The sequence below is a fragment of the Chiloscyllium plagiosum genome, unplaced genomic scaffold, assembly GCF_037043375.1.
Source record: "Chiloscyllium plagiosum isolate Xiang-an unplaced genomic scaffold, Cpla_swu_hap1 HiC_scaffold_7, whole genome shotgun sequence".
Lineage (NCBI taxonomy): Eukaryota > Metazoa > Chordata > Chondrichthyes > Orectolobiformes > Hemiscylliidae > Chiloscyllium > Chiloscyllium plagiosum.
Genome location: NW_028270145.1, coordinates 78,317,117 through 78,340,672, shown reverse-complemented (window position 1 = coordinate 78,340,672; position 23,556 = coordinate 78,317,117). Strand labels below are relative to the sequence as shown.

The following is a 23,556-nucleotide window of genomic DNA, read 5'->3' as shown; positions in this document are numbered from 1 at the left end:
CTCTGGATTAACAGTCCCGCAAGAATACCACTAGGTGGTCATTAACTCTACCTGGATTTTCTCAGACGATCCAGGAATTTTGGCCTTTTATCCCATGCACCATGTCTGGTTTTCTCATGTTGTGTTCTGTTATAGATTTCTTTAGCCTTGTGCGTCCCTTCTCTTGTGCATGCACTGGATACTGCTGCTTACTGGCTCCGGCCTGTAACATTCACTTCAAGTGTCTATGCAGTTCAAAGGTTCCGTGACCTCAAGATGCCACATCGGCTTCCACTTCTGGAAGCTGCTAACACACATGGAGAGAATGTTGCCAGCCTGTGGGTATCAGTGTAGAATCTCTCAGCCAGCAGGTGGCACTATCTGAACTAAAGTAGATTGACAAGCACAGGACTGATGGGTCAATGGCATTTTGTATAAAGCAGGACAGTGGCTGTTGCTTTTTGAATGATCTCAAAGTTACGGAGGATAGAATCTGGAAGGTACCCAGTAGTGCAGGTTTTGAGGTAACAAAGGTTTGGGTGAGGCATTCTGCATCAGAATAATTGTCTGATTCACCCCTGTCTCAAGTTATGAAGGTGGTAAAGGGTGGTCTTGGTGATTGTATCTTGAGGTCACAAGCACATCTTGGCGTCAAATATGAACATTCTGATTTAATACCATTCTTTTGTCAGGGAGAAGGATGATGTTGGTAGGTGTGGTGAAAGTTGTCATTTATACATATTACAGCTTTCAGCAGTTGGGTTGTAAGTAGTGCTATGTGAATTTGGTCTGGGTGTATGAAGGGGGTTGAATAATTATCTTGTGTGAATTTCTGTGGCCATGATTTTGAAGCACTAAATACCTAAGTAGCTGACTGAGGCCCTCCTGAGTGATGAGCTGAAAATGTGTTGCTGGAAAAGCGCAGCAGGTCAGGCAGCATCCAAGGAGCAGGAGAATCGACGTTTCGGGCATGAGCCCTTCATTCCTGAAGAAGGGCTCATGCCCGAAACATCAATTCTCCTGCTCCTTGGATGCTGTCTGACCTGCGCTTTCCAGCAACACATTTTCAGCTCTGATCTCCAGCATCTGTAGTCCTCACTTTCTCCTCCTGAGTGACGATGTGACTTTGTTTGTAGGATGAGAGGTTTTATGATTTTACAAGGACATGGTAATGAGTTACAGCTGTGTATGTGTGAAAACAAATACTTCATTTGGATTATATCACGCAGGGCAGCATATGGATGAGAAACAGGGTGGGGGCAAGGATACTTATCTGGGTGAAACCAAAATTAATGTAGAGAGAAGCAGAAAGACAAACAATTTTAATGATATTCTGGCTATGGTTAGGTAGATGAAAATGCAACTAGGCAAGTGCAGTTCCACAAGAGGTGGTTGTACAAGGTTAGAGCTCATTCAACCATATGAATCAGGAGAAGGAGTAGGCCATTTTGCCCCTTGAGCTTATTCTGTCATGTGATCATGGCTCATCTGATTGACTTCAACTCTCATTGCCATCTACCTCCATCTACCTACCTACTTCCAATATTCCAGTCATGGGTTAGGAATAATATTGAGGATTAGGGAAACAGTTATAGTAAATAGTCTCTTCAGGTCAACAGGTTGAAACAAATGGGGTTATAAAATTTTAATGGAAATGACTTGGGTGCAATGTCCAATTTTGCTACTGATAGAAATCTAGGTGGGCAAGCAAGTGCAAGGAAAATGCAGAGAGGTTGCTAAAGGACTGGTTAAGTAGGTGGGAGGAAGTGAGACATGGAGTATAATGTGTGGAACATGTGAACAATTCACTTTGGTAGGAAAAATTGAAAAGTGGCTGCTATTTAAAATGTGAGGCAATAGGAAATGTTTACATGCAGAGAAATCGGAGTACCTTTCCATAGCAATCACAAAGTTAACGTGCAGAAAGATTAATAATACATTAGCATATATTACGATGGTCTTGAAATATGGGGTTAGGAAGGAGAAGCTTTAGAAACAACACCTCATTTTCCTTTTAGGCACTTAACCTCTACGACACTGTGTTGAGGTCTACAACTTGAGGGCATTGCGTCTATTTTATCCAAATCTCCACACACCCGTACACGCAAATGCATCCTACCAGCCTGTCTTGTCAACTTTGCTCTTAGCAGCAGAGCCATCTTCTTCTTTTCCACCTTCATTTTCACTTATTTTATATCTCTGTCTCCTTTACCACTATTCCCTCTGTCCTTTGCTCGGGGCAGCCTTAAGTCTGTTGCACTCCTCCTCCCCCTCTGTCAACAGCATAATATTCATCATTTTCCAGTCTCTTAAAGTTCTGAAGAAATCATATTGGAGTTGAATAATTGGCTTTACAACTTACTGATGCTTCTGTTTAATGTATTCCTTCAACCTTATGAACTGCACAATAGGCTTTTAAAGTTGTGGTCAGGTATTTCATTGCTTATTTGGATTAGTACATTAGTATTGAGTGACATGTTGCACTTCTTACAACACATTCTTGAATTAATACATTAATTAATATTGCAGACAGAGTATTAAATCTTTGATCTTTTACTTGATTTAAAACATTAAGATTTAAATTCGCTGTTTTTCAAAATTTCAGTGCACTATGGAGAGGAAAATAATTTGACCAGCCTGAAAATTCAAAGTGAAAATATGTTACTTGAGATTGATATTTGTAGCTTCTTTATATTCTAACCTTTTGTTTTCCACAAGGTTCTGTTTCTCCATTCCCCTTGTCCTATCTGTCTGCCATTCCTGTTGTCAGTTCAATTAATAGTTTCCACAGATACAAGAACATGGCTCGAAGATGACATTTTCCTTTGTTTATTGTTCTGCTTTATATTTTCCTCTGACTGCACAGCAGAAATCAGAAACTCACTGTGTGTGGGATTGTGATTATAATGAACATCTTAAAACTTTGAAACAATGTGTTGAAATTCCAACCCAATATACCACAATGCACAACATGTTGGGTGAGGTTGGCAGTGTCACTTGGGATTAGTAACAGTAATGAAGGGTGCACACCAAAAAAATGTCTTTTTGGAAAATGACGTATCAAAATTAGTTACATTTTAAAACCACAATCTGTGCTTATCATTCCTAAAAAGTGACAGTTGGTGAGTCTGAGCATGACTAGTAGCATAATCTTTTTTGTAAAAGATATTGAAGGAAGTCCCTCAAGGTCTTTGCTTCTTATGCTATCATGATCTGGCCAAATTAAAGCATTCTGGATAGGTCTGAAATGATACCCGGGATTCTTATCACAAGTTTAATAAAAACTCCTTTCAACTGAATGAGTAACTTATAAATGTAATGAAAGTAAGCAAAACATTGTAAATAATCGAGTAAAATGGAAATAGCATAATATGTATGTATTTAATTGTAAATAAGTTAAAAATAAATGGATTGTGATATAAATTTTCATCAGCTGACTAAATAACTCCTGAATTAGTGTTTTTTGTGAGTTATGTTCTGCTTATAAGTTGGAAGATTTATTTTATTGTCAACAAACATTAATTATTCTGTTTATTTCACATGCTTAAACTTTAGATTTAGCTGCTACATATTTCATTAGTGTAATTAATTTGAATTGGAATAATATTGACTTTAAAGTACATTAGCCCTCCTTCCAGTATGTGATATGAGTTGCCATTAACTACTCTCCAGAGGTGCCTGGCTGCTGTTTTGTGAATTCAGTTAAAAGGAATTAAGTGCTATATTCACTAGCCTGTCTCCATGACGAAGACAACTTGATTTGTTTAGTTACTGCAATTGTGGCTTTGTAACTAGGTATAAACATTCAGTAAGGTGGCATACAGGCAGTTAGACAACATTTGGGCTCATAATTCTTTATTAGCACGGCAATAAACATAATTTTTGATATGATGGGGTAACTGGAAGAGTGTTGTAAAAATTACTCATTTTAATCTGCACCCATGACTTAAATAACCTGACAGTGCAATATGTCCATGTTTGGAGGTTGCAAAACAACAAAGATTCATTAAGTGATTAAGTAATGAGTTGATAGATGGAGCTTAATGTGGACAGTACAAATCTATTAACCAGCCTGAGTCTTGGTATGGCAGGGATGACGCATGCGGAGAGTTTGAATCTGTTGGGATGATGTTTGCTGGAGTTCTGCAGAATGAGGGGAATCTCGTGAAAACTAAAAATCTGAACAAAATTAAACAGAATAGGTGCAGGAAGGATGTTCATGATGTTGGGGGAGTCCAGAACTACAGGTCACAGTCTGAGGGTACAGTGTAAACCATTTAGGACTGAATGGAGAAATTTCTTTACCTGGGGATTAGTGAGCCTGTGGAATTTGCTTTTACAGAAGCCTGTCATGGTCAAAATATTGGATGATTTCAAGAAGGAGTTGGATCTAGCACTTGGGGCTAAAGGGATCATAAGATATTGGGGGAAAGTAGGAATAGGCTTTTGAGTTGGATGATCTGCTACGATCAGAATAGGGGAGAAGGTTCCGAGGGCTGAATGGCCTACTCTTGCTCCTGTTTTCAACATTTCTATGTTATCCAACTTGGTATGGAGTTTGAAAATGCAAGATATTTCTTAGTTGAGTGCTTTGTTATCACATCTTTTCTATCACATCCTAGCACTTTTCCCCCCTTACTGGTGTTAGGCTAACTGATCTGTAATTCTGTTTTCTCTCCTTTTTTAAAAAATCTTGGGGTTGCGTTTGCATCTTTGAATGTGTAGGAACTGTTCCAGAGTTACAGAGCTAGGGAGTAAGAAGAGTGCAATTATATCACTGGGTGCAATATATAAACTCCAGCTAATGGGAGGGATATAAAGTAAAAGAAATCTGCAATGTGATTAAAGGTGTAAACATTGTACAGTAGATATAATGGGGAAAGTTATCCCAGTCGATATATGGATAATTAGTGATAGTTTGAAGCAGCAGTGAGGGCCAAGCATTCCTAGATTGTGTTCAAGGGAATTTCTTATTGCAGAATGAATGCAGGTAACAAGAAAGGAGGTGTTGCTGGATTTGGTTCCAGGAGAGGAATGACTCAGGCAGATGAAGTGAAAGTGGGGGAATATTTAAGGAACATGATCATCATTTTATAAGGTTTAGGATTGAAAATGACATTGGTCAATCCAGTATGAAAATAAACAACTGACAGAAAGCGAACATTAATGGAGCAAGAACAGAGCTGGGCTGGGCTGGTTAGACACTAAAGATTAGTGTGAAATATAACTGCTGGACAATGGGCTATTTTCAAAGAGGAGATGGTTTGGACACAGGCTAAATATGTTGTGTTAAAGGGAGATGTAGGATAAATAAATCTGGAGCTCCCTAGATGTCAAAGGAGATAGAAACTAAATAAAAGAAAAAAAAGTGTGCTGAGTAAATACACTTAGTTAACGTGATTGAGATCTAAACAGTATACAGCGGGTTCAGAAAGGAATTGATAAATCAAATCAAAGATGCAGAGAAGAGTTATGATAAAAAATGGCAGCTAATATAAAAGGAAATCCCAAAGATCTCTGCAAGCAATTGTAAAAGTGTGGTAAAAGGAGAAATAGAGCCAATTAGGGATGAGTAAGGGGATTTACAATTAGAGGCAAAAAGCACAGCTGAGATAGTAAATGATTACTTTGCATTTTATTTACCCATGAGGCAGATGTTTCCCAGGACATGGTGACAGAGGAGGAAACTCAGTCACTAAAAGGCTCAAAATAATAAAGAGGAGGGATAGGATAAGCTGTTATACTCAAAGTTGATAAAGCGCTTGGATTAGATGAAATGCATCCAAGGATGAAGGAAGAAAAGGTGAGGCACTGGCAATTATCATTTAATTTTCCCCAGATTCAGGATGGTGCTGGAAAATTGGAGAATTGTAACCATTATATCCTTGTTCATAAAACCAAAGAAGTTTGGTGCAGCAATTTCTTTTTAAAAATTCACTTCTGGGATCTGGGTATTGCTGGAATGGCCAGCATTTATTGCCTGTCCCTCATTGTCCTTAGGAAGGTCCTGCTGAGCTGCTGTCTTAAATTACTGCTCATCGTTTTATGTAGATATAACCACAGTGCTATTAGGGAGGAAGTTGCAGGGCACTGCAAGAATAGCAGTATGTTTCCATGTCAGGATGGTAAGTAGCTTTAGGAGGAACTCCAAAGTGGTGATCTTCTCCTGTTTCCAATTGCAGTTCAGTTCAACATGTGTAGTGGGGAAATATTTTGTCCCAGTTATTCAAAATAGAATCAACAGTCATGTGGAAAAATGTCAGTTTGATTTTGAAGAGTCAGCATGGATGTATTACTTGAAAATTAACTTGCTAGTCTTTTTTTTTTTAAGGCAATAAAGGGTTAAGGGGGAAAGCTGTTGATGTGGTGTTGCCTCAATTGCTATTCAATATTAAGCCCCCTGACCTTTCTTCCATTCCCTCAACACACCCCACACACTGTCCTTGCTCTCTCCAAACAAATCCATGCCCATCCACCCATCTTTGGATGGCACTTCATGTCCTCCATACCACCTCATGAGTACTTTCATGCCCAGCAAGCACTCTGCATAGCACCACTGAGTCCTAGGGGAACTATGGTGTGTGAGGAAAATGCATAACGAAAACCTTTCTGTTACGATATAATTCAGTAAAAGTTTTAACCTACCAGACTGAGAAAATATCAGCAGGAGAAACTATAAGTACTTGATATCTCCTTATTTTGTGCAAAAACCATTGAACAATTGATGAACTAGATCCAAGAAATAAGCTGTCAAACCATGTTTTCCCTTATGTAGACCTGTTCCAGCAGACTAATGGATGTTTAGGCACTCAGCCAAGCCTTGCTATGAATTTTAAATGGACATTTAACAATTTAATCCCGCGGTCATATTCAAAGATACATCATATTGAAAATAACTCTCAACCATAAACCCATATTTTAAAAATCCATGTAGATCCACTTAAGTCAAAACCTGTATTAAAAGTAAGTACTTATCCATTTATTAAATAATCCTTTCAAAAAATCTTAAAACTTTAATCAAAATGTGAACTAGCTGAGTGAAGTATTTCTGGATTTTTTAAATGAAACTTGGAGAAGCAATCATCATAGCTCTACCTATCAAAAACATTCCTGGGAAATGCCAATAATGGACTCCATTGAACTGAAACACCAGATGGACTTTTTACTGAGCTGCAGCTGCTGTCCCATTTCTATTTCAAAGCCGATTACCAGTCAATCAATGAATTGGTGCAAGTACCTAATTTTTAAAAAAAATGTTAAACAGCTGGGCTTTGTTTTAAAGCTAAACATTTTTGAACATTTAAATAACAGTACAAAACATGACAGGGAAGTTTCTCAGCAATTTTTCCTCCAGTGTTTAATGCATTGTGGCACTTTCTTCATTGGAAATAGTACTGTAATGCACATCAGTCATTGCATAGAGATGATCAATATAATGGTCAACTTGCATTTGCAGAATAGAATCCTAACAGTCATGACAGTAAAAATTCACAACTGACTTTACACCATCTGACTATTGAAACTGATTTAACATTTAATTTTTGGACTTCAAAGTCTGTTAACGAAAGAATTTCAAGAAAGCAAAGAGTTGTTATATGTTCCACATTTGGGGCTGAAATTCCCCTGTGGTTCATGACTCTTTTGATGTGTCTTCTCCTGCAAAACCTCACTCTCGTAATGAAATAAGCAAGGGTGCTGGGTGTGCACTCATGCCTTATCCCAAAGCCATCTACACCAATGAGGTAAGGATGAAATTGAATACAATCTACCAGGTTTAAATTATCATGGCTTGTCTGTTTGCAAAATTGTACTGAAGCATGAAAATTTAAGCTCAGGTCTCATTCTGGTAAACCGTCTCTGCACCTCCTCCAAACTTAACATAATATTTCTGAGCTAATTAGTTGATTAATTAATTAAACCAGTCAGGTTTTTCCTGATGCTGTGAGATACTGGGAGAAATTGTCTTTTTCTTTGACCAAGTAGAATTGAGAGGATAGAGCTAGTTTCAGTTTCATAATTTGTGTAAAAGACCGAATTTCCCAAAACGTCAGCCGCCACAGACTTAAACCTACAACTTTTGCACCAGTATCCCACAGTCAACATGGTACTGTCCCTCAACACAGGAAAACGCATTGCTTTCTTTTACATGTAATGCAGCTATGTTTCAATGAGGTATCTCTCTAAAGTGTTCCAGGCAAATGAGGAGAACACCTGTATTGGAGTTTCAGATTAAAATAGGCCATTTTTTTTGCACAGAAAAGAGAGCAAATCTGCTCTTGCTCAATTTTTTGCCATTGGAAGCAGTTTGGGATATTTCAGATCTATGAATACACTCTAAAGATCTCTCCTCTTCACAGTCCTTTACTTCCTATTCCATTATCATTGGAGAATCAGTAGTAAACATGGAGGCTGTGGAAGTAGCTTCTATGCAGATCAGTTGTTAAAAAAAAAATTGAGTTGGCCCTTTCCACTTCTGATACTCATTTCTTTAACCTTTCTCTCCTCCTCCATTTCAGTTTCTTACTTGTCCTTTTTTTTTACGATCACTTTTGGCACTGTTCTGTTTTATGTCACTTGCCTCCTTGTTTTTGAAACAGGCTGTTTATTTACCATCATGTTTATACAGTTGTTGATGAACTCAAAGGAGGCTCAGGAGAGGGGCTCATAAGCATCAAACAGAATGGTGGTTTTTTTGGCAGAATAGGCACAGAGAGCACTGTGGGAAAAGGCTGTTGAATTCTTTATTTCTTTTGTCATAGAGGTACTTGCCAACCTTGAGCACATCACTTTTCCTGATGAATACATTGGTGCAGCTTTGTTTTTATCATATACCGGGCAGGTATGTGGTCCCTAGAGGAGCATGTTGCTTTCAGATAGGGAATGAGAGGAGCATGACCGACTAAGATTGTTCACTAAAATAGTCCTTCCCAAACGTTTTGGCAGTCTGATCCTGTTTTAATGTCTCAGACATGGTGTGACGTTGGAGTGAAAATTTAGTGGGCTTCCCAGAGCTGTTGAGCAGCGGACTAAGTGGGGTGTTGGGGGAGTTGATGGGCGATGCAAGGTTTCTTAACAAAAAGAAAGCAAAGATTTTCACAGACTCTTTTTGCAGCAGCGATCAACCTCCTAGAAATGTGCCCTGTTAGGCTGCACTCACCAATAGGTTAAAAGAAGCAAGAATTTTGAGAGATCTCCTAGCTGTTAGAAATCAGTCCAAACTCCACAGCATCTATTTACTGTCTCCGAGCTCACAACCTGAAAATGTCTTGTGATTCTGCTCGAGATCATGAGCCAAAGTTTGGGAAAGTCTTGCAGCAAAATTAAGCATTAAGGAGCATCATGGCTAACATCTCCCAAGTTTACCATGTCCCAATAATGCCAAAGCTTCACACACATTCTATCTGCATTTTGAGAACAGTTGATATATGCTGGTACTTTTCTATAAATTTGTCTGATAGCAAACTCTAAGATAAATTTAGAACACAGAGCTAGTTAATTGGATCAGGCCTCCATTATTGGAGGGCCCATACCTTCCCCTTTGTCCTTGGCATGAGAGCAAGGCCTGCAATTGCCCAACCCCGGTTGTAGTTGAGAACGTTTATGAGTCACGTGCTGAACTGCACAATGTGGTGTAGGAACACCCACGATGCTGTTAGGAAGGAATCCTCAGGCTTTTGACACAGTGACAGTGAAGGAGTGAAGCCACAATTCCAAAACCAAACTGAGTGTGATTTTGAAGGAGAATTTGCAGGTGGTGGTGTTCCCAAGCATATTTTACTCATTTTTTTTCTAGATGATAGAGGTCATGTGTCTGAAATGTGTTTACAAAGCTTAGTGAGTTTGATTCACTATTTCTAGAAATGAAACTCCAAACATACCGTGACCTATTAATTCTAGCAAAAATACTAATTAAAAGTTAAATCCCTAAAAATAAGACTTGCTATTTGATAGCAATATACACTTGCATTTTTGTGCAGGGAATTCAGCCGGATTAAAACATTAAGCATACCCGATTGAGTGTTAAGCGATTGGACTGAAGATTTTTTGAACATGAGGACAAGTATTTTAGAACCAAAGTATTGCTACTGCAAAATTATGTAATTCATAGGGAGGAAGAATTTATATCAGAATGTCGAATAAGAATTGGTAAGGAAAAACAGAAGATTACTTTCAATTATACTTTCACAATTCAGGATATTTAATAAAAGATCTTTTTGTGCCTATAATTGTTTGAGTAAATTTTTTAAATCTCATTTTTAACTGTCTTACTTCAAGACAGATTTTTCAATTTGATAGCAATCAAAAATAGATTTTGCCTTTTGAAACCTAAGTTATATAGAGATCAGATGTTCAATAAGTGATCCATCAATTTGAGGAGTTCTTAGAATATCTGTTTGTCATAACTTGTAAGCAATTTTATAAATTGTGTTATATTTTTGAGTGAAAAACTACAGACTACTTTGTCGCTATTGCATGATGTGAATAACCAGATTTCTTGGCACCCTATAGTTTCATTGCAAGTACTAGTGTTTGCAGAAGAAAGTGAACTTGTGCAAGCTGTGAAAACAAATTGTGCATGGAGTCTAAATATCAAATTGTTAAAGTTGTAGTGATTTTACTTGCCAGAAAAATCTTATACAAGTTGCATAAAGTTGTTCCCAGTTAAAAAGAAACATACAACTCCAGATTCTGCTATTTTGATGCTCTCCAGACCAGCTCCTACTTTCTGTCCTCCAGAAATTTGAGCTTAAACAAAGCTGTACTGTCAATATCCTAACTTGCACAAGTTTCCATTCACTCTGCTTGCTGGCCTACATTGGTTTCTGAGCCAGTAATACTTTTTTAAAATTCTCATCCTTGTGTTCAAATTCCTCTAAGAGCCATCCCTCCTCCCCCCTCTCTCTGTAATATCATTCATAGAGGGATTTGCTAATGGAATTCGATGAAGAAGGATGTAGGAGGCCAGTGTGAAGAGTAAATACCTTATCAACTGGTTGGTTTGAATCACCTCTCTCTGCGTTGTGAACTCGATACAATGATGATAGCAAAAGCAAAGTCATTATAGTCAAAAAGATGGCATCGCTATCAAAATGAGGAAGGACATTCTGCACAAAAAAGAAGACTGTATATAAGACCGTGTGTGTGCCTGTGTGTCTGTGTGTCTGTGTGCCTGTGTGTCTGTGTGTCTGTGTGTGTGTGATATTTTGAATGTATTGTACCAAATACGTACAGCAAGTATAATTCTAGATTGTAGTGAAGAATACAACATTGGTAGATTGTTCAGGGTTTATTACAGTAGTGAGCATTATAACCTGAGATGTGTGAAATTGTTTTGAGCTGTAATAGCATTGGAGATAGAGAGGGTTAAAAGAACTTCTCCCAAATGGGGTAAGAAAAACATGGTGTTGTCCATGTTCTCAAAAGCAGTGTAAAGATGCCAGCTACCAATTGCATTTTGTATTCTGCAGCAAGATCACTGCTTTTCTTTGGTGTTCTTAAGTGTGATAGAATTCAATACTTCATCTGTTTAAATGATGTGGAGGAGCCGGTGTTGGACTGGGGTGGACAGAGTTAAAAATCTCACTAGGTTATAGTCCAACAGGTTTATATGGAACCACTAGATTTTGGAGGGCTGCTTATTTCTCAGGTAGTTGTGAAGCAGGGCCATAAGACACAATTTAGAATCAATTTTAGAATAAGTAACAGGTTCAAGTTCATTAATATTTAAATCCCAGAACTTCTTTTAAGTCATAGAGTCATAGAGATGTACAGCATGGAAACAGACCCTTCGGCACAACCAGTCCATGCTGACTAGATATTCCAACCCAATCTAGTCCCACCTGCCAGCACCTGGCCCATATCCCTCCGAACCCTTCCTATTCATATACCCATCCAAATGCCTTTTAAATGTTGGAATTGTACCAACCTCCACCACTTCTTCTGGCAGCTTACTCCGTGCACGTACCACCCTCTGCGTGAAAATGTTGCCCCTTAGGTCACTTTTATATCTTTCCCCTCTCACCCTAAACTCTCTAGTTCTGGACTCCTCACCCCAGGGAAAAGACTTTGAATATTTACCCTATCCATACCTCTCATAATTTTGTAAACATCTATAAGATCATCCCTCAGCCTCTGACGCTCCCGGGAAAACAGCCCCAGCCTGTTCAGCCTCTCCCTATAGCCCAAATCCTCCAACTCTGGCACCATCCTTGTAGATCTTTTCTGAACCCTTTCAAGTTTCACAGCATCTTTCCGAAATGAAGGAGACCAGAATTGCACGCAATATTCCAACAGTGGCCTAACCAATGTCCTGTACAGCTGCAACATGACCTCCCAACTCCTGTACTCAATACTCTGACCAATAAAGGAAAGCATACCAAATGCCTTCTTCACTATCCTATCTACCAGTGACTCCACTTGCAAGGAGCTATGAACCTGCACTCCAAGGTCTCTTTGTTCAGCAACACTCCCTAGGACCTTACCATTAAGTGTATAAGTCCTGCTAAGATTTGCTTTCTCAAAATGCAGCACCTCCCATTTATCTGAGTTATACTCCATCTGCTATTTCTCGGCCCATTGGCCCATCTGGTCCAGATCCTGTTGTAATCTGAGGTAACCCTGTTTGCTGTACGCTACACCTCCAATTTTGGTGTCATCTGCAAACTTACTAACCGTACCTCTTATGCTCGATTCCAAATCATTTATGTAAATAACAAAAAGTAGAGGACCCAACACCGATCCTTGTGGCACTCCACTGGTCACAGGCCTCCAGTCTGAAAAACAATGCTCCACCACCACCCTCTGTCTTCTACATTTGAACAAGTTCTGTATCCAAATGGCTAGTTCTCTCTTTATTCCGTGAAATCTAACCTTGCTAACCAGTCTGCCATGTGCACCCTTGTCGAACGCCTTACTGAAGTCCATATAGATCATATCTATCGCTCTGCCCTCATCAAACATCTTTGTTACTTCTTCAAAAAACTCAATCAAGTTTGTGAGACATGATTTCCCACACACAAAGCCATGTTGACTATCTCTAATTAGTCCTTGCCTTTCCAAATATATGTACATCCTGTCCCTCAGGATTCCCTCCAACACATCTACCCGAGAACTCTGTGGGAAGCTAGAGAAGTGATTGCTGGGCCTCTTGCTGAGATATTTGCATCATCGATCGTCACAGGTGAGGTGCTGGAAGACTGGAGGTTGGCAAACGTGGTGCCACTGTTTAAGAAGGGCAGTAAAGACAAGCCAGAAACTGTAGACCGGTGAGCCTGACCTCAGTGGTGGGCAAGGTGTTGGAGGGAATCCTGAGGGACAGGATGTACATGTATTTGGAAAAGCAAGGGCTGATTAGGGATAGTCAACATGGCTTTGTGCGTGGGAAATCATGTCTCACAAACTTGTTTGAGTTTTTTGAAGAAGTAACAAAAAAGGTTGATGAGGGCAAAGCAGTAGATGTGATCTATATGGATTTCAGTAAGGCATTCGACAAGGTTCCCCATGGGAGATTGATTAGCAAGTTTAGATCTCATGGAATACAGGGAGAACTAGCCATTTGGATACAGAACTGGCTCAAAGGTAGAAGACAGGGTGGTGGTGGAGGGTTGTTTTTCAGACTGGAAGCCTGTGACCAGTGGAGTGCCACAACGATCGGTGCTGGGTCCTCTACTTTTTGTCATTTCGATAAATGATTTGGATGCGAGCATAAGAGGTACAGTTAGTAAGTTTGCAGATGACACCAAAATTGGAGGTGTGGTGGACAGCGAAGAGGGTCACCTCAGATTACAACAGGATCTGGACCAGATGGGCCTTGTGTTCATGTTACACTACAGGGGACCCCACTACACTATACAGCCTCTCGCACACGCTCTTACATGTTCACACACTCATGCAGACCCTTTCTCACACACACACATACACGCTCCACACACTCTCACACACGCATGCACCCTGTCACAGGCTTATATACCAACCCACTCTCTCACACCTTACCACGCAGACACACACTCTCACATGCACACACACACACACACATGCTTGCTTGCACTCCTACACCCATACAAGTCTATGGGGTGAAGTTCTATTTGCAGAATTTGTATTTGCAGATACATTCTATTTTGCTCAAAAAAAATGGACACAAACTAGGCAGTCAATGCACGCAGTCAATTCATTTAATATTTTGTAAACTCCACTTTGAAAATAGAACCAGTCAGATGCAAAATTGGGATACAGACAGACTCTGACCTCACACCTTTAATTCATTGTCTGAGCTGAGATGTCACTTTTAAAAATATAAAGCCTTAAGTTATCTCAGGAATGTTACTTGAAAGAAGTTCTGTGACTTACATACTAATGAACTGAAACCTGTAACCCATTCTAAAAGATGAAAGACTTTACAACAATCTAGTTTTGTTAAATGAATCATTTTACTTGCATGACACTAATCTTTTGCTATAAATTCTGTATCTTATGGTCCTGCTTCACAACCACCTAAAGAATGAGCAGTGCTCTGAAAGCTATGCTTCCAAATAAATCTGTTGGATGATAACCTGGTGATGTGTGATTTTTTAACTTCATCATTTAAAAGCTTTGCACTGATTGCAGTGGAAAGACGCTCTGTAATAGGTTAAACTGCTATGTTATCCTAATTTATAACATTAAAAACATTGCACAAAAGTGATATTGCCACATTTTTGTACGTACTTCAGTTGTCTTAATTTGCTTTGAGAATTATGGACTGGTGACATCCCAGGAAGAGACCATGTGCTGGGTCTCTTGCAGAGCAGTTTATCTAGTCTGTGTCCCATGCTCTTGTTTGATAGTCCTGCATTTTCCTCCCTTCAAGTGTTTATCCAATGTCCTTTGAAAATCACAATTGAATTTAATTGTACCATCTTTGCAGGAAGAACCCGCTAAATCACAATCACTTGCTGAGAATGGAAATAGATTTTTACTTAGACTAAAAAGACGTTTGTGTGACTTGCTTTCAGTTTCAGATTCTTTATTCACCAAACCAATCACTAGCTCGTGCACAGAAAAAGGCAGGGATGAGTTTCTCTCCAGTGTTTGTTTCCATTCATTGGGCAGAACCATGTCATAATAATAATTAGGATGTGAATGCAGTGCTTGGCACATTGGCTCCTGATCAATTGTGCTGTACTGACTCTGCATTCAACAATGTAGCACTTAAATTATAGTTCCCATATCAGACAAAAAAAGTAATGCAGTGCTCCCTGATATTTGTTTTCTATTTGGAAATCTGGGACCAGGAATATAATTTTAAAATATTTTTTCACTTTTTTCCTTGTTCTTTATATGGAAGCAGAGACATTTATCAATGAAAGCCTTTGTGTTTATTTGGCAACAAGATAAACACATGCTGCACAGTTAATATATTGCATGTTTTTTCACCTGTGGTGATAAAATGTGGTGCTCAAATCGCACACAAGTTTAACAGCTGCACAACAAGAGATGCATCATACTGAACAATGCCAGGTTTGTTTCCCTCCTGGTCATTAAGAATGCACTTATTATATGTTGATGATTTAATGGTGTAAATGAGAATTAAGCCGAGTTGGGAGGATCTGTAAATCGGGTTAGCTAACTCATGACAGATTTAATAAAGGCATCAGCTGATTTTCTACCACACAATTACATAAGGTATTTGTGTGTTTAGGATCTTTGGAACTTTCTTGATGCTTTATTGAATTAGATTATTTCAGATTTTGACTTTTTTTTGTGTCAGCAAGTAGACTCTAGTTGAATTGATGCTTAAAGCAACAATTCTTGGAAGTATAGAATGTAAGCCAAATTTAACTGGAAGAGGAAATATAATAGACACGTCCTCTGTGTGCCTGTGTGGTCTGCAGCAGACTTGGAGGATGGTTCAACAGTGAACCAAAATATATGTGCACACATATATTTATGCATAAATAACGTAACTGGCTCACTTAGGCTTTAAGTTGTAACCTCACTAGCTCCCAAAGTATACAATAGTGATTTGTGAAACTGCAAGCTACTGTCAGTGTCGCATATATATTGGGGTCCTTGTATAACTGAATTAAATATTAAAGGCTGGAAATGGTATGTAATATGTTGGAACATTAGGAGGAAAAAGTGTAACATATCAAATACTTTAACAAATCATGATGTCTGCTGTTTATTATCTGGTTGGGATTATATTTTCAAATTTGCTCTGAGGATTTTGAGTTTGATCAAACTTTAAAATATCTGGGAAACCTGACAGCAATATCACCAACTTGGAAATGGGCGTCTTCAGAGCATAATACCTAATAAATATGAAACCTAAATTACCTAAACTTCAAAGCATATTTGTTTCCCTTATCACCTCTCAAAATGCGAAATTGTTTACATTTCAGATATCTGAACTTTTGTGTCGAATCCAGTTATTTTACAGATGTTTTCAAAGGTATTCTAAGCAGCTGGTTCTACAAAACAAATCTGTAAAGTTTCACTATTAATGGTATCCTAAGACTGCAGAGACAACACAACATAACCTCACATTTTGGTGTCATACAGTACTTTTAAAATGCTTTGAAATACATAATCATAGCATAAAAATTGACTATTCAGCCAGTGTTTAGTGCTTACCTTCCAATAGTCATGATCTCACTAACCCATCCTGTTTCCATATCAACTTTAATTCTTTAGCCACCTGTCCTGTATAGTCTTGATCATTGACAAAGTCACACCACCATCATTCCTTCAGAACTGGTAGTAACTTCTACTTTTCATTGAGGGGTGGCATGGTTATTGATCAAGAAATTTAACACTGTTTTGCTCCATAGATATTACCTTACAAGCTACATTTTAGCGGTATTTTCAAACTGTATATTAATTATTCCTTGAACCTCGATATGCAGAGTTCAAAACGGAAATCCAAATGTTATGGTCAGTGATTCTACACTTGTATAGTCACTCAGACTATAGTTGAATAATCATCATTCAACTGGTGAGAACTTGGAGTTTTCACCTTTATTTGTTGTATAATAGGCTATGCCTTCTTGAATGAGGTATAGTAGGTTTTTAAATAATGTATTAATAATGTTGTAGAAACGCTTGCTGGCCATAAATAAGCATATGTATATTTGTAGATTTTGTGTTTTCTATTGTAATAAAGTTCCACATGTCTAAAATATAACTTATTGTAAAAATGCTTCATGTTTCAGTAACTACCTTTATGCCATATTGATGTCCTAAGCATTTATTCCATTCTGTAAAATGTGGTTTAGCAAAAGTAAAGCAAAAACTGTCAGAAACACTCTGATCTTTCATCATCTCTGGGAAAGAAATAGAGCTCACATTTCAGGTGGAGTGACCTTTGAAAAACTATGCAACTTCCTGGTTTGATCTCTGAGATTACTTCAGTACTTACCCTGCTTGATGATATTCCTGTTGCTATATACCTGTAGAGTCCTTGATGTGTCAGATTCAAATCAGTGTCCATGTGACTTTTGTGTGCAGCTTTCTTGATGGCCAGTGTGAACACTGCCTCCACACTGTAGATCTCAAAATCTGAGCATTGGTTTCTGCCTGTAACTAATTCTGGAAGTGATTTCCACAATCATCTTGTTCTTGATGAAAAGCAGTTTCTCTTGCACTAAATCATTCATAATTGCATTTGATGGTCCTCATTCTTGACTTCTCAACTATGGAAGCAACAGCATTTGGCATGAACACTGTTGTGTTTGATATTCTCGAAAAAGTCTCGATTGTATTTGCTGCAATTTTGAATATGTAATAATTTTAAGTTATTGTCTCTGAATACTGAAATAACAAGTTAGTAAAAGAAATTCTGAACTTTAAAAATGTGTTATAAAAGTAGAGAAAGATATCAATAGGCATAGGATGGCAAAATATGCAAATATATACAACACACCACAAGTGCCACATATTATAACATATTAGTGGCACAACTGTCTAGATTTGTTGACTTTTTGCAGTGTTAAAGTTCAACACCACATTCAAAATCTCTTGCTTCCTGATACTATCTGTGAAACAACTTCCTGTGAACTTTAATTCTGACTTAAATACTCAGCAGCAGATTTCAAAACGTGCACCAACAGGGAGAATGTCATTTTTTGAACTGTTCCACATTATCTTCTGTTCAGCAGAGGAAAGCTGTGTTGATGTGCAAAGACTTCCAAAAATTGCCATTCGATGCTATACATTTTACATAATAATATATACTTGCAGAGGTAATCTATATGCTGTAAATTAGCTGTATGTCTTAACATGACATCTGTTTCCAATTCTTGGTGTTGTCCTTCTATTGGTAGATTGCACCTGCCTCAAAGAATTTTAAGAGGTAGGATGTTTCAGTCAGCAAAGAAGTGGTGAAAGCAGCATTATGTATATAGTACCTAATTAGAAGGAAGGTTGGCTGGTTGTATTTCAGCTATAAGAGATTCTCTGTAATTAATTCAGGTTTGTGAAGTTTAATATTTCATACTGTCACTATTAATTTACTTTAATATATTTGTTTCATTGTCATCTTACTCATATTCGACAAATGTACTTTATAATTCCTGTTACCAGAAATTAGTGGACTGCATGATATGTAAATTATTCTCTTCAGGGATCTCTAGCTTGTGTGGAAGAGATATGGCTAATGTTACAGTCATTAATACAATCAGTAATCTTTGTTTCAAAGTATCTTTGGGATATCAAATTAGATAGAAAAGAGGTCCCCAGAAGGTTCAACTCAGTCAGATATTTGCCTTCATATGCTGCTTGAATTTTAGTGGACAAGGAAATTGCCAAGTGGAACTACTACTTTAATCACTTTCAAAGCATTTCTCATAGAGTATCCTAAATGACTGAGGAACGAAAGTTGTCTGACTCATGGTCGGTGTCCACGCCAAGTTAGTGTCAATAATGATACCAGTAAAATAGCAGGTACAAAATAATGATGAATCATTACTTGAAATAACTGTAATAATTATCTTCTTAATGTCTATCAAAGAATCAGATAGCCAAATGTACCATGGAAAGGAAAAGTCACCATAGTCTTACCAGACTATAGTGATGCATTCTCTCAATATGCACTTTTTCTGCTTAATACAATGATTAATTCTAAAGTAGTGTATTTTGATAGAGACAGCTTTTATATTCCTCGTCTTGCGGCACTAATTCTGCATTTGAATGTGGATTATTATTGATGTTGAAGTGTTTAAAATTACTAAGAAGTAAAATCTTCTACTGTCTTGTCGTTGAAAATAGTACCAGGGCACTGATGTTCCAGTTTCTGTTGAGAAAATTCTCTCTGCCTAGGTATTTCTATGTAGAAAAAAAATGATGGTGTGATATTTCCCTCCCTGACGTGAGAATGATGAATTAATTGGGAGAGCGTCCAATAAGCATATTGTTGCTGTCAGAAAAGTCTCTTAGAATTACATTTTTCTTCCTGAGATGGGAAGATCAAAATTTCACCATCAGTTGGCAAGAAGGCTATTAGCATGTATTTGCATCTCATTAAGTTTCCAAGTTCCCTTAGCAATTATATCTTCAGGATGAACTTCTCAAATTGAAAAAGTCAGCGCATCAAAAATTCAACACAAAAATTAAACAAGTACTTGCTAGTTTGCCACCTCAATGACATATCCTGGTGAATTTACAGCTGCACTGGCCATTTCCCTTTACTTTAGAAGTAACTGGAGAGCAAAGGTAGAATGCCGGCCAGGCTGTGACAGGGGCCAGTATAAGTCTCCTGAAGATGAGGTTCTGGTGCAAGAACAGGTCAGACCCTGCTGTACAGTCCAATCAAGAGATGCCTCACTGTGGCGCATTTTTGCGGGGGTGCTGATGGACGGGGAAGAGGAGAGAGATGCAGAAACCTTCTGAGGATGAAAGTAAGGCTGAGAATTGTGAGGGAACCCTTTAGAAGGATTGAAGAGAGGACAATATGATCATGATATATAAAAGTAAAATACAATGGGTGCTGAGAAACTCAAGTCCATGCAGTGAAAGTAGAGTCAGCATTTTGATTCTGCTATGAATCATACTGGACTTAAAGCATTAACTCTTCCTCCATCTTCATAGATGCTGCCAGTTCTGCCGATTTTCTTGAGCAAATTTTATTTGTTTTATGATAATGAAAACTTACATTGGATTGCTGTGCTGGATATTGATGCTAATATGGTCATTTTGAATACTTTGAGAGATCAATCTCTTATCAGGACTGTCAGGTTGTCACTCATCCTGAGAATGCTCCTTTGAGAGGTTGTCCATTATAATCCGTTAAAGTGCTTCACATTGCAATTAGACTGCAACAATCCATTGCCATACCTCCTCATCCTATCTGATAATGCTCAGCTGTGATAGGCTGCAGTTTGTACATCTGTGTTGCAAATAGAAGTTAATGTGAGTTTGCTGTTGAGCATCTGAGTAGACTGTAACAGCATCCCTTTGAGAAGGGCAAAGGACCAACATTTTCCTTATGTAATTTGTGGAAGGATCACACATCCCACCATCTCTTCCGTAAGATGAGTGTGACAAATGATATACCAGGCGCTGGCTACTGTCCTGCGACATACCTTTATTCTTAGTATCCCATGAGGTTCATCTGTATCTACTAGACTAAAAATCCCAACTGGGAGAAAGTGAAGACTGCAGGTGCTGGAGATCACAGTTGTGTGTGGTGCTGGAAAAGCACAGTTGGTCAGGCAGCATCCGAGGAGCAGGGGAATCGATGTTTCGAGCTTAAGCTCTTCTTCAGGAATGAACCACATTCCTGATGAAGAGCTTATGCTCAAAACATTGATTCCCATGCTCCTCGGATGCTGCCTGACCAATGTGCTTTTCCAGTACCACTCTTTCATCTAAAAGTCCCAACTTGCAGGGCATATTTTCCTGATGGATAAGACTGCCAACTTTGTTGCTTCTAAGAGTAACCAAATACCTGTTGATTACAATGGCGAAAATACTTTTATTGGTTTAAAATACTCCACATCTTGCAAATGTTAGAATTTAATTTGGCCCTTCTAATACAGCAAGACTACAATCGATACTAGTACAGTGGATATGTATATATATTTACAAAACTAGTGTATTTACAAAACAAATTGAAAATCTGTGCCACCATTATGCACGGAGTTATTTTGCTTTGACTTCTTCCCACTCCTTCCAGGTGCAGGCCAACCACCGACAGCTGGGAGTGCAGGGAGCCTGCTCTGTGGTACACCTGATGACAAATTAAGACTTGAGTAGTTGTAACCTGGTGGTCTTTGGCCTGGGGGATCCAGGTCCGCTCAGACTCTCCTGCCTAAATGCAGACTCACCCTCTTTTGTCTTGGACTGCTGCAGCCATTAAGGTCATAAGCAGGGGCAGAAGAATGCCAGGGCACCTTTTGGACAGTGCTAAGAAAGTGTTGGGCTGTCTCCTCCTTGTGGATGCCAGCCGGCATCTCCTATCTCCTTGACAGGAAGGGGCACTCTGAGTGAGGAGCTGCGGTCTCTTACTCCACTCTCACTTTGTCATTGATGCTGACCATCCATGGCTAGAGTGATGGAGTGCAGGTCCAAGTGCATATCCGGCATGTCACTTAGCACTCTATTCGACCCTAGGTCTCTTTCCATGGAGACGGTCATGTGCTCATACGCTGACACCACCACAACCACCATTGAGAGAATATGGGCAGGGCTCTTTCAAATTTTGTTCCAGCCTACTGAAGGCTTCTAGCATACCTGCCGGATGTTCCTGTTCCTCTCTCTGGAGGTGGTCTTGGAGCCAAGTTGAGAGCAGGTCTCCTACATGGCCTGAGCAGGTGCCTAGTCTCTAGAAGTTCTTTGAGTGTCACAGACCTCAGACATTTCTTCCTCCAGTGACTCTCAACATTTTGACTGAAATAGACATTGCGTTGTGCTCCTGACTTTAGCTAGCATGCTAATCGAGGTGATTTGTCCCTGTTCTGGTGGAAAGTGTAGGTGACTGCCTTGTTCGATATACCTTCAGATTTCACAGACTTCCTCCTTCAGAAGTGGTGCTGGCTCAGAATCCTCAGGCTGTGATCTCCTTTCTGGCTGACACATCTGCATGCTGCCTGCAAAAGTGAAGGAAAAGAATTACTTGGTGAGGAGGAAGAGAAATTTATGTAGAACTTTAACAGATGTGTGGTACTAATCTTCCCCAGCCAAATGGATGGCTATTTCCTCAAACATTAATACTTTCTCTCTCCCCAGATTCTGTCAGACCTGTGGAGTTTCTCTGGCATGTTTTGGTTTTATTTCAGGTGATCAGCATCGGCAATATTTTGATTTTAGGTGAGCAGCTTGATGTCTACCATTCTCTCAACAGTCTTGCCTCCCTCATCGCAATATTGGCCCATGTTTTCTTGTAAAGAGGTAGAGAGAAGGATCCAGTGTGAGGGAAATGGTAACAGCAACAATTTATGAGCACAGATAAGTGTGAGGTACTGAGATGTCCTCAGTAAGTGATTGATTAGCAAGTGTAGAGTGTAGGGGAAGTCAGCAGTGTGGGCAAGATGAAGCAACTTGTCATGGTCGACATTGTTTAGTCATATTACCAAGTTACATGTCATCCTTTATATCAGACTTCTCTTTTCCATTGGGCAGTTGCCTAATTTATTTAATCAGTTGTCATAATCCAGCACTTTAATCATTCTGATTGATCTCTTGTGTATTCTGTCAATAGCTGCAATATCCTTTTAGTGTTGCGATGGTCAGAGCTGCAGAAAATATTGAGATTAGTTGCAGCAATAACTTATGGGAAATCATGCCTCACAAACTTGATTGCGTTTTTTGAAGAAGTAACAAAGAGGATTGATGAGGGCAGAGCGGTAAATGTGATCTATTTGGACTTCAGTAAGGTGTTCAACAAGGTTCCCCATGGGAGACTGGTTAGCAAGGTTAGATCTCATGGAATACAGGGACAACTAGCCATTTGGATACAGAACTGGCTCAAAGGTAGAAGACAGAGGGTGGTGGTGGAGGGTTGTTTTTCAGTCTGGAGGCCTGTGACCAGTGGAGTGCCACAAGGATCGGTGCTGGGTCCACTACTTTTCATCATTTATATAAATGATTTGGATGCGAGCATGAGGTACAGTTAGTAAGCTTGCAGATGACACCAAAATTGGAGGTGTAGTGGACAGTGAAGAAGGTTACCTCAGGTTACAACAGGATCTTGATCAGATGGGCCAATGGGCTGAGAAGTGGCAGATCGAGTATAATTTAGATAAATGTGAGGTGCTGCATTTTGGGAAAGCAAATCTTATCAGGACTTATGCACTTAATGGTAAGGTCCTTGCGACTATTGCTAAACAAAGAGATCTTGGAGTGCAGGTTCATAGCTCCTTGAAAGTGGAGTCACTGGTAGATAAGATAGTGAAGGCGGTGTTTGGTATGGCTTCCTTCATTGGTCAGAGTATTGAGTACAGGAGTTGAGAGGTCATGTTGCGGCTGTACAGGACGTTGCTTAGGCCACTGTTGGAATATTGAATGCAGTTCTGGTCTCCTTCATATCGGAAAGATGTTGTGATACTTGAAAGGGTTCAGAAAAGATTTACAAGGTGTTGCCAGAGTTGGAGGATTTGAGCTACA

General features: G+C 39.0%; 1 protein-coding gene across 8 annotated transcripts in view; it reads left to right on the top strand.

Annotated features, from left to right (window-relative positions):
- Positions 1-23,556, top strand: part of nckap5l (NCK-associated protein 5-like) — a 643,060-nt gene that overhangs the window by 287,472 nt on the left and 332,032 nt on the right. The window contains exon 1 of one of the 8 annotated variants that reach the window (XM_087989194.1): positions 21,962-22,069. The exons of the other annotated variants lie outside the window; for them this stretch is intronic. The gene's annotated coding sequence lies outside the window, so the exon portion shown is untranslated. Of the gene's footprint in view, positions 1-21,961; positions 22,070-23,556 lie in introns of those variants that run through there. 8 annotated transcript variants of the gene reach the window in all.